This window comes from Molothrus aeneus, chromosome 3 (assembly GCF_037042795.1).
Source record: "Molothrus aeneus isolate 106 chromosome 3, BPBGC_Maene_1.0, whole genome shotgun sequence".
NCBI classification, from domain to species: Eukaryota; Metazoa; Chordata; class Aves; order Passeriformes; family Icteridae; genus Molothrus; species Molothrus aeneus.
This window is the reverse complement of record NC_089648.1, coordinates 107,693,095-107,707,865: the sequence shown is the minus strand read 5'-3', so window position 1 is coordinate 107,707,865 and position 14,771 is coordinate 107,693,095. Positions and strand designations below refer to the sequence as shown.

General features: G+C 43.2%; 1 protein-coding gene across 2 annotated transcripts in view; it reads left to right on the top strand.

Annotated features, from left to right (window-relative positions):
* The window catches only part of RUNX2 (RUNX family transcription factor 2), a 216,668-nt gene that overhangs the window by 157,230 nt on the left and 44,667 nt on the right, over positions 1 to 14,771 (top strand). The window lies entirely within an intron of this gene.

The window sequence follows — 14,771 nt, the reverse complement described above, 5'->3', positions numbered from 1 at the left end:
ACTGAAAATCCAGCCTGTGCTTCTGTCCCTTCACTGATCGGTCACTCTGTGTGGAGAAGGAATTCCTGCACTGTCTGGGGATTTGGATCAGTGCTGGCAGGGATCTCACCCTCTGTTTTACAGAGCTGCAAAATTCACAGCTTTTGGGGAGCTGTAGAAAATACCAATTCAACAAGGAATTTGCTTGACTTGCTCCTTGCCATAGAAAATGGTTCCATGCTGAGTAGGGGCCAGTGGCTTAAAATGGCATTTTTGTTCCATCTTTTTTTGTACTTTCCCCTCTGCCCTGTTTTTGTTCTCAGTATTTTTTATTTGTCTGGAAGACATTCATTCAAAGTACTTGATAAAGACAGGATTGGGGTTTCATAAGGCATTGTATTGAGCATTAAGGAAGATGCCTGTGCCTCTCTTCACACTGCCCCTTCAATCCCTTTTCCTTATGTTCTGCGCAGGATCTTGAAATCATAGTAAAATCACTCATGTTTGTAATGTGCTTATAGGTATTGGATTGAAAGTGTTAGAGAAAAGCAGAGTTCATGGTGACATGATATTTTGTATTTCTATAATGGGGCAATGCCCAAGAAAATTAATTAACTGTGTATCATTGCCACACATTTTTCTCAGATGCTGAGTGGCAGTTCTCACAAACAGTTCCTAGAAACCAGAAAAAAACCTATTGTGAAATGATGGGAAAAACTCATTCAGTGTTTAGGATTGCTGCCTAATGACTGCAGATAAAATTGTTTATGAAGACTTGTGCAACCCTTTCCCTTGCCAACAAGGGTAGGTTTGGTACGTGCTATTTCAAACCTCCCTGTCTCTGCCTGACCAAAAGGATCCCCCCAATTGTTATTTTCATAAGTTTACAACTAGGAACTTATTTTGATTGTTCCATTTTACAGGGCACAGTGACTTTTCTTTTTTCTGTGCACTGCTTTTGTTTATAAAGGATGTTTTTCTGGGGATGGTCATGTAAAGAGTGGAATTTTATTGTGGCCATCTGCAGCGCATGAGCTCCTCCATGCCAGAAAATACCAACAGATAATGTGCTGATGTTCTGCAGCATTACCTGATTATTGTGGATTTACAGAGCCAGGTGTGTGTGGCACAGAGGGACAGACCTAGTGCCCACCCTTTGTCAGCAGCACCTGGTGAAGGATGGAAAGAGGATCCTCCACTCATGGCTGAGGGCATGTTCTCCTGCTCAGAGACACCTGCCTGTACCAGCTCTCACCATCTGGAGAAAATTTAAAATAGAAAGAGATAATTTAGGTCACCTGCAGTGTGACAACCAAGAGACAGGAAACACAAACCACTGGTATTTGAACTGACCATGGTGTGCAGGAGGTGACACCTCCCCAGGGCTGCTCAGGCGAGGTCACTGGGGACTTGAATCTGTCCATTGCTGTGGGGCTGAGGGGTGAAACCCTGGTGAAGATGGACAAATGAATGCACACCATAAACAAAAGTTATCTCAGATGCAAATCACCATGTCTCTGTCTGCTCTGGGGTGCCCTGACCCCAGGGGAGCACTGACTTTGATCCTCATTCATGGAGAAAGTTTCCTAGACTTCAAGATAGACCAGAATTCACCAAAATGTGAAATAGATTATAGAGAGTAGTGTAGGTGTATCACTTGCTGAGAAATTTAGGTTTTGAGATTTTTAGTATGTTGTGGAAGGAAGCAAGATGGAGGACACAAGATGTCATCCTGGGTTTCTTCTTCATGCTGCTTCTTCCTTCTTCTCCATTGGTTTGGGTGGCATTTTGTAATTGGGCAGAAAAGTCAATATTGTGGGCTCTGTGGGATCAATTATTGGGTTAAAAGGGAAAATAATCCAAGTGTCAGTTCTTAATTGGATAGTTTAGTCTTAAAAGACCTTGTAACAAGAGATTGTTGGCCATTTTGTGCCTTCTAATGAAAAGTTGCCCAGCTCACAGTAGTGAGACTGTTTTACTGATAAGAAATAATAAACACTTGAGCCCCGACATGAAATACTGTCTCAAGTGCCTTCAATCCAGACCCAACTGGTACCCCACAACTGTGCTCAGATCCTGGCTTTACATTGGAAACCTCCCCCTCTTCCAGCTCCCCAAGCAGGAATTGAATGTGTAGGGTCAGTGTGCAGATCTTACATTTATCTCTGTCAAAAAGCAGAGCTAAAACTGGAACCAGTTTGCACTTTGAGGAAGTGTAGATTTGCTGAAGTCACTGCCAGATGTAATGTCTCTATTGGCCCTTTGGCATTTCAGTTACTGCCCTGTTAAAGTATTAATCATAAACCCACAGGAGCTGCATGAAGGGATCCATCCCTTCTCTAGGTGGCCTCATCACTGGTACATGCAGGGCTTCTCCCATCCCACTGCATCCTTTCAGCCCCCCAGTGGGGTTGTGGACCAAACTCAGGGAAAACTGTAGCAGCCTGGCTGGCATCCCTTGGTCCTGGCAACATGTGAAAAGGTGCACCCAACAGAGACATTTGCAAAGGTTTGGTGCTAAGGATGAGAATGACCACAGACCTCAGGCCTTGCAAATGAAGTGTCAAAGTCATTTCTCCAGTGCTTCTTTGCCACAACAACTGTAAATAGGAAAACAAACCTCAGAGACGGAAGATTTGAAGTTCAGAAACACATCCACACCCATGTGCAATATGAGAAAGGGGGTAACTAAATTTGCAGCTGTCTCCCAGAATGAGAAGGAGTTCACTTCTGAGAATGATTCCGTAATTCACTCTCTTCTCAAGGGTCCAGAAGAGATGGGTACTTAATAAAATCTGTGTCAGGCTTTAGATTGGCCCGGGTGAAAGTATGGGATATGAATGTGAATACGAAAATGATTTTTCCTCTGCATTTGCCACCTTGTTGAGTCAATATTATTCAATGGGAAATAGTATTGGAAATGGGTAAAAGTATGCATGGAACAAGGGAGTTGATCTTGCTATGAATCCTGTAGCTCCTGGTTTATTTAGTTGCTTTTTTATAGCTTAAAATGGAGTAACTGTTTTTCTTCCAAGGGTTTTTGGCTGCTTTACAGTTGTTGTTAAGAAATCAGTATTTCTTCATAAAAATATGCACTCATTTGTTAATATTTGTGATGAGGAAAATTTCAAGGAATTGAAAGGATGTGATGCCATTTTTTCAGAAAGGTCCAGTACCTTTCAGGTCAGTAAACATATTTCTCCTTAGCAGCGCAATACCAATCCGAATTAAAGGGAAAAGGAGGGATGCAGTTTGAGAATTTTTTTCTGCTACAGCTGCTGTAGTTGTGCTCTCTACTTTGCTCTCTTTGTGTTCATAGTAGAGGTTTAAAAAACATTATTATCAGGACATACAAAGGAATGATTTGCTTCAGGTAATAAATGGTAGAATTTAATCCTGCTGGTTTTCCTTTTGTAGCCATTAAAGCCATCTGAATATTTGAGGCAAAGGTAGAATGGGAAGCAGAGCTTTGAATACCATGGCTTGTGACTTCTCACCTGATGACTCCTCATAGCTCCTAGTGAGCTAAGGTCTAGGGACAATGGTTAAGTCATTCCCAAAGCAGGAACTTAATGCCTAAATTGTCATTAAAAGGCTTCACAGACTACGCAAGAAGTGTTACACAGAATTAATTCAGAAGTTGAAGCTGGATAGGGATACCCCCCACCATGCAGATGAGCAAGAGAAAACAGTTCAGCCAAAGATGTTCTCAAAGGTGATCTCCCTAAGTCAGGAGCTAATTCCCTGAGATTTAAAGATTAGGGCCAATAGTTTATTGAGAGGATTTTTTCTTTTGTTTTTTTTTTTTTTTTTATTCCTGATATATATATATTTATGCATTGTTGTTGTATTACTTGATATTCAAATATTTAAAAAGGGAACATAAGAAAATTCCAGCTTCCTTGCTGGATGAAACACTCTAAAATGCTCCTTTTGGCTTTGGGGATCTTTGCTTTCTTTGCATGTGAGTGGATCAGCACCTTGTACCTGGCTGCGTTTGTGGAGCTGTGTGTGTGAGCCAGGGCAAATTGGCCCTCCCAAGGAAAGCAGAAGATGAGAGAATGCCAGTGAAAAGATGGGATTTGCCTCTTGTTTGGCATGGGAAGACCCATTCTCTGTGCAGAAAGGATTTCTGTTTTGGAAAACCAAGAATTTTGGTCTCTGGGTTTGAAAGTCATCTGGATAATAAAGTAGTGGCAATGATGACAGTTTTTATTTTTTTTAGTCTTTGTTGCTCACTGGGCTGCTCCTGTGTGCAGAGCCCCAGCTAGACCATACTCCCTGGCCCCAAAATTGTGTGTGTGATTGGACTGAAGTGTTTATATAGTTTTCAAGCCTTCAGAAGATGGGGAAAGACTTCTCCTTCAGTCAGTGCTTTGGTCATCCAAGCTGTAACAGATCCCACTGCCTCTCTGTAACTCCAGTGCTGGTGCTGGAGATAATCCACTGGATCTAAGTGAGACAAAGCAGCATCTTTGCTAGACTATCCCACACAGCTGGAAAAAATGACAAGTTCTTGGCCAAGTAATTTTTTAAGACTATAAATAAATAATAAAAGAAAACAACTTGGAGAAACTAGGAAAAATTGCTCTAAGTTTCCTGTAATCTTATAAATTATCTGAGACAGTAGAACAGAAAGAGATCTTGCAGTGGAAGAGATGAGGGAGAAGATTAAGTGCCATAAAAACAATATTTCTATTGCATCCATAATGATTGCTTTCTAGTACAGTTAATATTTTCAGTTCTCAAATTCCTCTTGTATTGGTCATCTTCTTGCAAAGACATAACTGGTGCATTGATCATTATTGACAAGTGGTTGTTTTTTGTTTTTGTTTTTTTTTCCTGGAGTGAAGGAAATGGTGCTTGGGCTCTTGCTCAAGGCAGAAAAGCATCCAGGGAAAATGAGATGTCCCAGGCTTTGAAACATATGAATGGGTGTGATGTGTTATTGTACTGATGTTGTGCAGCCAGCACCTCTCAGCTGCACCTGAATAAAGTCTTGCCACCCTCTGGTTTGGGCTTAGCCATGAGAAATCTGGGAGATGTTGCTTTTCATATTTAATACAAAGGAAACAACCCCTGTTTTCTTGACACTTTGGCCCCCTGTTTTCTTATCAGCCATCACCATGGTGTTGCGAATAAGCTGAAGAGTGCAGAGGAAAAGGGTTGAACCACATGAATCTAGTTTCATTATTTGCATTTAATTTTTTTTTAACTTTGTCTGGGCTGCCACATCTTGATTGCAGTGTGCCCAGGTGGCCAAAAAAGCCAATGGCCCCTGGCTTATACCAGCAATAGTGTGGCAGCAGGCCCAGGGCAGGGATTGTCCTTCTGCCTCATGAGGACACTGGTGAGGCCACACATCAAATCCTAAGTTCAGTTTTGTGCCCTTCATGTAATAAAGACATTGAGGGGTTGGACTGTGTCCAGAGAAGGGCAATGGAGCTGGAGAAGACTCTGCAGCTCAAGTCCAGGAAGTTGGAGGTGTTTAGTCTAGAGAAAAGGAGCCTCAGGACGGATTTTTTTTTGCTCTTTATAAGTCCTGAAAGCAGATTGTAACCAGGTGGGGCTTGGTCTTTTCTCCTGAATTACAAGGGTCAGGATGAGAGGAAATGGCTTCAAATTGTGCCAGGGGAGGTTTAGATTGGATATTGGGAAAAATGTATCCATTGAAAACATAGCCAAGCATTGCAACAGGCTAGTCCTGGAAGTGGAAGGGTCACCATCCCTGGAGAGATTTAAAAGATGTGTAGATGTGGTGCTGAAGGACATGGTTTAGTGATGAGTTAGCAGAACTGAGCTAATTATTGGACTCGGTGATCTTGAATACCTCTTCCAACATTAATGCTTCCATGGTTCTATCATCCTGTGTCTGCTTGGTTTGACTCATGTAGGAGCAACTCCTCCGAGCAGCCACTGCTGCTCGGAGCTGTTCCATGGATAAGGAGGCTCTGTGAACATGAACCCTGGGGCAGACAAAGTGAGTGATACTGCAAGTGTCTTTCTTTCAGTTTAAGGATTTTCCTAGGGCATTTCTGGGGGCATTTAACTTTAATCTTCAGCCTTCTTTTGAATGGGACAGAGCTACTGGGATTGTGCGGTGTGTGGACACAAGGGCTACGTTTGTCTGTAGCTTATCAGTCACATGGTCAGTGAGTGGAGCACAGTAATTTCAGAACTCCCAAATGACTGAATAAATTTCAAGATGATGTCTCTATGGATAGCAGAGATGTTTCTGTCCAAGCTTTGGTTCGGATGGAGCCTTTATTGTGTAGCAAAGAGAACAACCAAGACATGCTGCACTACAGTCCCTTCTTAATACTTCTAAAAATGTTCTTGTGTAGAAAACTAAGAGTTTGTGAAGAGGCTTTGATCTCACAAACACTGAAATACTGCAACTCAAACGGTGACTGTTGGCAAATGTGACATAAAATGCATTTGCTAAAAACCCAGTGAAAGAGGTTTCAAGCTGAAGTGTTTGGCCTCACCTTCGGGGCTTGGCCTTCATGGCCTGTTGGTGATGTGGTGTCAGTCACTGACCTGCAGTGACACAATCATGTGCCTGAGCCCTCTGAGTCTGCAGAGCAAAGGATGAAATGTTTATCATATTTGACCTAGATTTGGCCCTGATTTTTAAAGGCAGTCTTGTTGCTCTGTGAATAAACTCAGGATGTTGAACATAAACATCTAAAAAATAGAAGGATGAGTCTTCTCACTCAAGCCCTAGAAACCAGAAAAGGAGAAAGTTGAGATTTTAAAAGTCTCAGCAGTGTGGAAGCAAGATAGGAAGATGCTCCATTTAAAACAATTTAGGTTCCCACTTTCCATATCCTTGGGAATGTGATACTCCTGGACCAGCAGCAGCCACATGGTCAATCCACGAACACCCTGCCCTGCTCCTGGGGTTATGCCTCAGATCTTCTGCAGGCCAGAGCTAAAATTGGAGTCATACATGAGCCTGAGCCCTCTTAGCGAGGCAGCCACTGTAGAAACCAGAGACTTCAGCCTCTTCCAGGAACCCTGAGTGAGGGGTGTTTTCACAGAAAAGGTTGAGTTCTCTTTTTCCATCCACGAAAAACAACTGACAGCAATGTATGCTTGGCTATTTTCTCAAGGGTTTTGCTGTGGCCCAGACTTCTAGATAGGAAAATAATATAGAGTGAGAGCAGATCTTTCCTCCTGGATCTGCTACTTGTTTGTAGACAGTTTTTCCCTTATCAGGATGGTCTGTCTTGGTGTTTGTACACTTTGGGCTTATTTTGGCCTGTCCTTTGCACTTTTGACATCTACCTGGACCCCCACCCTGGTGCACTGACCTCCTCTTTCAGAGCTCCTTTGCCTTAGCAAAGCTGAGCTTGTGTAAATCTAATTTTCCCCTTCCAGCTGAGAAAATGGGAGCATTCACACCTGATGCTGGGTGGCAGAAAGGAGAGTTAGAGTTATAAAGCCAGGAAGAAAATTAAGTGGAAAGACAGTAGATGTACCAACAGTGATGTGCCCTTAGAAAGGGACAGGAATGTGATTTTCATGTTGGTTTTGCCAGGTGTGAATCTTTCCAGGACCTGACTAATTAATGCTTACACATATCAGCCATCCCACCCAAACCCTGGCCCAAGGGGGGCAGGAGCTATTTGGGAAGAACAGCTGCAAATGGAACAGTGCTGGAGCCCAGAGAAGCAGGATAGGAATTATCTCACCTAAACCAGTCTTCCACATCTGGGATAGCTACCCTGTGTTTGCTTCCTTTAGGGTCAATAGAGGGAAAATAGTGCTTTGATCTGAAACAGTTGAGTTGCCCACTTTAGGGTGAGATACCTTAAAAAGATATTTCTCCTTCTTGCCTGCGAAGGAAGCTAAGAAGCATCTGCCCTGAAATCTGGATCATGAAAAGTTGCAAAAATCTGTATCCCTGGAGCCAGTTTGCCAGCAGATTTCATAAGCCTCATGGCTGGAAAATAGTTCTGGGTGTGGAAGTCTGGATTTTTCAGTTCTTTAAATTGATGGTTATGCACAAAATTAGTGAGAGCACTTTATTTTTGAACAAAAAATTGGATTTTTTGCAAAAAATTGTCAGCTCCATGCACTAACACAGAAGCTAATCTCACTGTTAGCAGTGAAAGACTTTGAATTGGTCTCAGTGACTGACAGAAGTGAGCAACACCTGAGACCTGACGCATTAACTGCTGGGCTTTGAGTTGGGCTTTCTAGTTTTGCTCTTAGTGGCAAACAGAAAAAAGCTCCAAGAATCAAATGAGAAAGAAAGAGAAGACCATTTCATCCCTGTTTGGGATGGGTGGTAATCTTGTTTCTCTGGTACATAAATTGGATGCAGGTTCACTAACATCACTGCACACGTGGTGACTGAGCTGAGGAGACAACCTGACCTTGAAAAAGCTTCAAGGCTCCTTCAGGCAGGCAGCCATGGACTTGGATACTTTCCCACAGTGTAGCTAAACAATTTGCCTTTACAAAAAAAAAAAAAAAAAAAAAAATTGGAAACCACCCAACAAGCTTTTCTGAAGAGGTGTCTGGACCTTCCTGCTCTCATGGGGCTAAAATCACTCCAGGATTTTAACTCTCACTCATGTTGGTGGAATTGGAGGGCATCCAATGGCAGGTGGCAGCAGGGTATGAACTGAGACAAAAACAATCTGAGGATGAGTCTTCTGCATTTCAGCCACAACATCCCTAGAGTGAAGGAAACTAAAAAATAACCAGAAAAAGATTGAAGTGCTGGCAGCAGTAAAAGCCACAGCTGTGGTACAGGTGGCATCCACCCAAGGGCTCTGGCCAGGCTGCATGTTTCCATCAGCACTGGGAGGGAAGGGCATCCACCAGCTGTGCAAAGAGCCCCTCTGGATGTGGGGTAATGACTACCTGGAGGCACTGCTGTCCCCAGCTGTGTTGTGCAGTCAGCTCCTGGTTGCCAAGCAGGCGTCTGTTTGGGCTGGCTGTGTCACACACCCATGTCCCCACCACCCAGGGCAGGGTATGTGCCTTCCAGGAAAAGCTTTTCCTTCATCTGAGCTCAGAAATGAGCTGAGGCGGTGCTGGTGGAGATGCTGGAATGGATAAGTCTCTGATTTTGGGGAGCCAGTGAACCCTCACAGCTGGCTCTGCCTCCTGTCTGACCTTGCATTTTCCTCCAAATGCTGCAGACACTGATTCCTGCAGTTCCCAGCAAAAATCATCTTATTTTACTTGTAGATTTTTTTGTTTGTATATTGGAGTTTTTTGGTAGTGTTATCCCGATTTCTCCCTGGTCTAAGTACCCAGCAGTGGACATGTAGGCTCTGGCTTTACTTTCCCATTTCCTGTCCCTGCACACCAAGCATTTGTTCCTTCTGTGGAAGCAGGTTTCTCCCTGAGGAGCAGGTTGCTCCAACCTCCTCTCTGTAAGGTGCAGGGTTTTCATCAGCCATCCCTTTGCAAATGAAACCATCATCAAAGAGACCCACATGGAGTTTGGATCACAGAAATCAGGAGGCAGGTCAGAAAATGGCATACCCAAGATGGCCATGATAGATTTGACCACTGTGGTTGCATGAACCAAACCTGGGTTCACACTCTTGTGCTGAAGCCTTGGCTTTTTTTTCATTAGGTACACAACAGTAAATACCTGGAGCCCCTAAAAGGGAAGAGCCACATCCAAAATGCCTATTTAGGGTGTTCTTGGCTTTGCTAACACATGATCTGTGCCTGAAACTGGCTTGGGAGAGTGCTACTTGACTGTGCCCATGCTAAAGATTTTGCAGCATAGATATGTTCTTGTGCCCATTCCTGCATGCCAGGGCTGTTTAATTTACTATATATAGTCACAGCATATGTGTACTGGAACACAGTCTCTCTCCAGCTTGGTTCAATGTAGAGGTTTCATGTAGCATACACTATAAAAAGTTTCTTTTTCAGATTTTCATCTTGACATGAAAGTGCATTACAACATTTGCCATTAATAAAACACAATTCCTTCCATGTGAAAAGCATTACAGCCTCAGTATGGTTATTGAGTGATGATACCTGGATGACGGAAATACAAGAACAGGAAAGTGTACATAGAGAAACTTCAGAAACGATGCCAAGGTTTTTTAAAAGAACAATGTCTGATAGCAATGCAGATGAATTTGGAGAATTTAGTTCATTTGTACCAAAAAAAAAAAAAAAAAAAAAAAAAGAAGCTAAGCACTAAGCAGCCTGAGCTGACAGAGAAATAAAAGCAAGGAAGGGAGAAGCTTCACAAATGAGTAACTGATGAGGTTGGCCAGGCTGGGAAGACACTTGTGAAGAACAGATTGTTTGCCTCTTGCTCTATGGTTCAATCTTGAGCCAAGCCAGTCATGACCAGGCATCAGGATTCTCAGGAGCTCCCTCTCCTCTCAGCCTGTAGCTCGTGCCCACCACATCATCCAGTTCTGGGATATCAGGGACTGAAGGTACAATAATAATAATAATAATAATAATAATAATAATAATAATAATAATAATAATAATAATAATAATAATTATAATTATAATTATTATTATTATCATTATCATTATCATTATCATTATCATTATCATTATCATTATCATTATCATTGTTGACTTAGAATCCTAGAGAAAGACCCTCAAGGTCAGGCTTGAGGGCTCTGGGGACCCTAAGTGGGAGATTGGCCTCTCTTCTAAATTTACTCCAAAACTGAGCAGCTGACACCAAACTTGCTGAAACAGAGGGAAAATGACTTTGTAAAGAGCCTTGAATCAAGTCCTTCTTTTGAAAATGTGCTGAGCCAGGATCCTTCTTCTGGGTCTAAATTTGGAGTTTATGAAAATGTTCCCATTAGCACCAAAATAAATGTTAGCTGTGTTTTGATTTTAGCAGAAGCTCAAAAAAAAAAACCATAAAGAGGATGCTAATTAACTTGTTAACTGAAGCCATTAAATACACATCTCCAAATCTTCCTGAAAGCAGCGCAAATCCCCAGCACTGGGTTCCCAAGATGCAAGGCCAGTCACTCGCCTTTGGAATGCGTAAACATTTAGTGGAAGAAATTGCGACTTCAGAGAAAGTCCAAACAGAGCAGCCCGTTTGTTTGTGCGGCTGCTTTCTCAGGGAGAACAACTGGGAAGCATGGAAAGGCTGGAGTGTCCACCATGGGCCGTGCCTGTGATCCAAAAGGGCCAGAACAAAGACTTTCCTATTTATAGCAGAGTGACCGAAAGCAAAAGTGCTTGAGTGATGAAAAGGCACAGTCTGCCATTGTCGAGGCTTCTGAAGAGAACACAAACCATGGCTTATCAAATGACAGGAAGAAAAAGGATTTTGCTGGGCAGAAAATAAATTATGATTTTCCATTGAGCCCACCATCCCACACCGTATTTTTTTTCTGGATTGGTCACACTTCATCAGGCAGTGATTGCAGAGAGTGGAGATGTAGGAGGAGAAACACGTGTCTACATGTGTGTGGAGGAAGTGCTCAGCAAAACCCACACTCTAATTATTTCCATTTAGCAGGAAATGCCAATTCTACATGTCAAACTGTTGTATGACATCACCAAAAGGCTTGAGTTTGATTTAAGGAATAAGATAAGCTCTGCTGCTTATGCTAACATTATGCTTCTAACCTTTTGGGGAGCTGTTTGTTTGTTTGTTTGTTTGTTTTAATGGAATTATAGGCAACAAATAAATAGGTTATTTCATCTACTTATACCAGGTCTTATTTGACATCTTGCCACAGTATCAAATGACTTAATCTCCCTCCTCTGTTATATTTATATCGTTAGGCACAAGGAAATCAGTTACTCAAATACATTATTGAGAAAAGAGTAGATGTAGTATGACAAAAAATTCTTCCATTTTGCCTTCTGAAAGAGTCATTTCTGATAGAAATTGTTTTGTTTCAGGAAACTGTCTTTTCAGAGGAATTTTAAAAAGTGGAAGACATTTTAAACCACAGTTTCTGAGAGGAAAACATCTTCAGGGGATCATTTTCCAGTTTTAGATCTGTTTCTACCTTAGGGCTTCCTCCTACTATGACAAAACTGCTGACCAATGGCACCACATCCCAGAAATCAAATGGAAATTCTTCCAAATCAAGTATTATTACCAGAGTGTCTAGTGCAGGGTGTGTGAAAGGAACTCAATGCATTTGCATTCAACAAGCAAACCAATTTAAAAGAAAATTAGGAGGAAACAGAATTCCAGCTCTCAATCTCATTTAGACTTTCTGCAGTGTCAAAAATTAGAGCTTATAAGGTTAAAATTTGTCTTGTTCCTGAGCAAGCCACTTGGGGTCTGTGACAATGATGTGAATGGGGCAGACATGAAGGACTTGGCTTGCTCTGAGTCTGGGCTGTGAACTGGCTCAGTGCTGAGGCTCCCAAAATCAGAAGGGCAGAGTTAAAGCTCCTCACCACTTCCACAGGCCACAGTGGTACAGAATTTTGCCACTCCCTCAAAGCAGACTTCAATTCTGCTGGTTTTATACCCACCTCACCATGATCAGGTGGAGCAAACCTGTGCACAGGTCTCAGATCTTCTACTGAAAATCACTCTTGCTTTCCTTGGATCAGGGAAAGAGGTGGGGAGAAGGGGAAGAGAGGTGGTCCATCTGAGGGAGAAGGTGGAGGTTACAAGAAGTAATTGATGCCACATGAGCACAAAGTTGCATTTTCTTGTTAATGTTCATGGCACAAAGCAGTGATGGGCAGTGAAGAGATGAAAATGAAAATGTTATCCAAAGAAAAGAAATTTCAATAGTGAAAGCCAGTCTGTAAGGGGACATTTATACTAATAAATTAAACAATTCAATGTAAACATTGATTACTGTTATTAGCATGGACTTGCCCTGACAGGATCATATGGAGGGGCCTGGGCAAACTTTTGCCTGGGGCTCTCCCATAAAATGGTTGGCAGCACTCGAGAGGTAGGACAGGCAAGGGACTGCTCCCAGTGGCCAGTTTGGATATGATCACTGTGATTTGGAGGCTAAACTGAATATGATGGGCATGGCCAAGCCATGCCTCTTGACCTTCCGTCCAAAGAATGGGCCCTGGTCATTTTTATTTTTCCTGTGGCCAAGAGTATTCATTTGTTATCCTTCCAAAGCATTTAGCTGCACCCTATCCTCAGCATGTCTGCATGCTTCCCAGTCTGTGATGTGTTTATCTTTGCAGCACATCTGGTAGGGAGGAGAGAGCCATTAACATTATTGAAGGGAGAGGAACGGAGGTGGATGAAAGTGTCTGCACACCAACACACAGCAGCATGGTCGGACCAAACCGGCTCCAGGAAAGTTACTGAGGCTGAAGATTGTGAAGATGAGGCATTGACCTGGAGAATGTGGTGTTTGCAGGTTTCTTGAGTCAGGTTGTAGCTTCCCAGTGTGACAGCAGTGCTGTCACATCTTCACTGTGGGTCTGACCCATGCTAAGCAGTGCAGATACACCACCCATGCTACAACCACACCAGGGCTCATCTGGGAGTGTGGGCACACAAAAAAGTTGCTGCAGGCCAAACAAGGGTGTGATCTCTCCCCTCCCCATCTGTACCTGTGTGTACTTGTTACCCCCAGGTACTGATGGCATGTTTAGGACCATGTCCTCATGCCCTCTGCTCCCAGGGTGTTGGCAGGCCAAGGAATGCACTTAGGATGGCAAAGATGACATCTCCCCTTACAGCCCACCCTGTGGGGAGTTGTTTATACAAAGAGACTTTCCCCTGGGTTATTTTAGGAGGCTGCAGCAGAGGCAAGGCTGGAGCTGTTCTCTAACCTTAACCACCAAGCTTCCCTTTAACGCTCATCACTTATTAACAGGCACATTTCTTAAGCACCAGCAGTGTGTTCATAGCTATTAAAAATATAAAGGAGCCATAAGCTTTTCCCTGCCCTCTGTTCCACCCGTGTCAGATAGCCACTGAAATGAAGAGGTGTTTATTTGCCTGGAAGTGTGGAGTCTTATGTCAGCTCCCAGAATAGGAAGTAATTTTGCTGGGGGTCTGATCCTGCCATGGAAGAAAGGGCTGGTGCTTTTGTTTCTGTTTTACTCTGAGCGTGGTGCCTGAGCTCTTGACATACCTGGAAAATTATCCTGCTTCGCAGCCAGCGCCAGTTCCTGGCCACCCCTGCTACACACCAGGCTAAATTGGGAAACTAAAGTTTTTTTTCCCCCCGGTGTACGGCTGGCCTCCCCACCTTGCCACTCATGAATGCCTTGCTGAGTTAGCTGTGATTTGGAAAATTAATTGACTCAGAGCCTACTGCTGAAGCAGTCTCAAATGCAGAACACCCAAGATGCAGTGGTAGCAAGGTCAGAGGAGGTGGGAAATTTTGCAAGACAGGTAGCGAGCAATAAGCAGAGCAGAATACGGGCGCTGGTGGGGAAGTGTAAAAGGAAACCATTCAGATTAGACACAGCCATGGGAGACAAGGCAATGGGACTTTGGGAGGCTTTGGTATTTATTGGGGGAGCTGCAATGCCTGTGGCTGGGAATGCCCCTGGCTCACTGTGGGAGGTGGGGTGCCTCCAAGGCCCCCTTGCCTCAAGCCAGAACATGAAAAAGCACCCTAAGGACCATCTCCTGTGACTGCAGAGAGCAACATCTTTGCTCTGCAAAGAAATCTTAAATAATGTAGTTTATCTCAGGCATGCCATCTGCTTGGGAGTCAGTCCCTTGAGAAAAAATGGAAAGAGGGCTGGGAACAGCTCCATCATGGCTTTTCTCCTATAGCTTTGATGCTTTTGCCCTCATTTTATGAATCTTTGCAGAATAAAAAAGAGCTCTCAGAGTATGCCTGTAGTCAGACTATGCCAAA